Genomic DNA, 2,650 nt, shown 5'->3' on the forward strand with positions numbered 1-2,650 from the left:
ATTGGTCATTTTGAATCTGATAACCACATGGCTTACTATGCAGGGAATGACAAATTGAAAAAGAATGGTGTTGCATTCATCGTAAAAAAAAAATGTTGTTGTTAGATACCATCAAGTCGGTACCAACTCATCATGACCTTAGGCACAACAGACCAAAATACTGCCTGATCCTGTGCCAAGTTCACAACCGTTGTTATACTTGAGCCCAGTGTTGCTGCCACTTTGCCAAATAGCAACAGCTAAAGAATCCCACACATACCCTTTGTATTCAGGAAAACAGATCGCTGCATATAATCATTCTTCCCATTTGATTTAGAAAAAAATAATGAACCTTTGCTCACCTAGGACAGGATGCTCAAATTGTCGTTTGTTAACTTATAGAAGAGTAATTAAATTGCTTGCTCCCACTGATCAATCAAAAACAAAGTGGTAGTCTAGTGGATTACACATTGAACTGCTAATCACAATGTCAGCAGTTCAAATCTATCTGCTCCTCAGCAGGGGAAAGTTGAGGCTTTATGCTCTTATGAAGAGTTTCACTCTCAGAATTCCTATACAGTATCGCTAGGAGTTGGAACCTACTCGACAGCATACAACCAACCAGCCAACCAACCAACTCCTTCCTCTAAGTTCCTCAGCCTAAGCCAATAGAAAACCAGTTGCCCACAACTTGATTTGTCTATAGTAACTTCTTTTGTATCAGATTAAAGCCGTCTTCCACAGGGTTTTCAATGGATGATTTTTCTGAAGTAGATCCCCAGGACTTTCCTAAACGGTAACTATGTGTTGATGAACTGAAACCTCCAATGTTTGCACCATCTCCAAGAAATCATTCTGATCTACTATACAACTTTCCAATGACATCACCCTTTCATCCCACTTTGCTGCACCTGGATTTTGTCTAGATTTGTTTTGATAAAATAAAACACTTTCTTTTTCTTTTCTAATGCTTTGAGAGAACTGTAGGTCTTATGGTTGAAATGTTCTCCCTGCTGTAGTTCCCCTCCCCAACTACTATAACAGAACCTGTCCCTTTTCATTCTGAAAAAAGTCTCCCACAATCACCTATATCTGAATAGTTGGTATTGCCATTCCATTGATATTCTCTTCAGTTCATGCCAAATACAAGGCTCAATGTATCATCACAACTTTGTTATCATTTTTTCTGGTAACAGAATTAAGAGGAAAATGATAGACTCTTATAGTCTGTCTGTATCTAAAGTGGGAAAATAAAAAAAAACCTGAGACAGTTGCAAACCTCAAGAAAAAGACTGGAGAATTTATTTTTTAATAAGACAATAATATTATTGCATGCTTAATATGAAAAATGTTTCTACTTGTAAAGTACGACAAAAACACAGAATGGGATATATATTGTTAGAAATGGCAACCAAAATAAGAAAAATGAACTGATAAAAAACTAAATGAATTCATAAAGAACTGAATTTTCTTCAGGGTTTATTCATGCATTTGTTTATTTTGAAAGCTCGTTTGTTAGTCAAATGTTTCAAAGTGTAGTTGTTTATTATATAAAAATATTGCTCAAGTGTGAAAATGCTTTACAGATTGTTAATTTATAATTGAAGGTACATTGAATGTAGTACAAAGTCATTATAACGAGCAATTTCAAATGTAAATACAATTCAAAATTCTTTAGCTCAACTTATTAAAGACATGACTGGGGACTTGAACAACTAGGAGTGTAAAAAAATAAAATTAAAATGAAATACTAAGTATTTTAATCAGTTATCCAGATTTCTTATGCTATGAAAAAATAGTGAACATTTTAGATGTGCTGTTTGTTAAGAGCACAACATGAAACAATGTCTTAATTTTTGTCTGGTACAAATTCTTGAAACTTTTATTGGTTAAAATGAGTAAGCAAGAATACAACTGCAGATTTAATATAAAAATTAAAATTGATATAGCAAAAATTTTCAAGACCATGGTGCTCATATCAGTTTATAGAATTAAAAACAATTCTTAAGATAAAATATTGGGCTTCCAGGAAAAGATGGTGGATCCGGTATAAGTGTAGTGACGAGCTCTGCTGAGAACAACACAGAATACAGGACCACTAAGGCTCAGGGAATGGTCCCAGTACTCTGAACCACATATAAAGGAATATTTAGAAGGTTGGAAGACTTACAGCTGGGGTGTTTGTGGCAGAAGCAAGAAATCCATTGCTTCCTGGTACAGGACGCTCAGCTGCTCCAGGAGCCGCCATGTTGTGTGGGGCCAAGTGGGGAAAGGATCAGAGCCGCCATGATGCCTGACAGAGCCGCAGAGATAGAAGTGTGACATTCTTTTTTTTTCATTTTTTGGTATCTTTTTGTTGGTCCCTTGCTGTCTGTGTACCTCCATTCTGGTAACTATAGGGGTCCCGGAGCTAGTAGATACTACAGCCTCACCCTCGGAGGGTTCTACTATGCATGTGCATAGATCTCCTTGAAATTTAAAGTGACAGTATCCACTTAAAACCAAACGGCTGACAGATACTCAGCCCAAGAGCAGGCCTTGAACTTTTCTTGTTTGCTTTCTGTTCTGTTTTTTAACACAGGAAAGAGAAGGAGAGGGCTGTAAGGAGGGAAAGAGACCTCATATTAGGCTACAGATTTTTTTTTTTAAGTTTTAAAAAATAATTTTTTTT

The sequence above is a fragment of the Chrysochloris asiatica genome, unplaced genomic scaffold (assembly GCF_000296735.1).
Source record: "Chrysochloris asiatica unplaced genomic scaffold, ChrAsi1.0 scaffold00015, whole genome shotgun sequence".
Classification (NCBI taxonomy): domain Eukaryota; kingdom Metazoa; phylum Chordata; class Mammalia; order Afrosoricida; family Chrysochloridae; genus Chrysochloris; species Chrysochloris asiatica.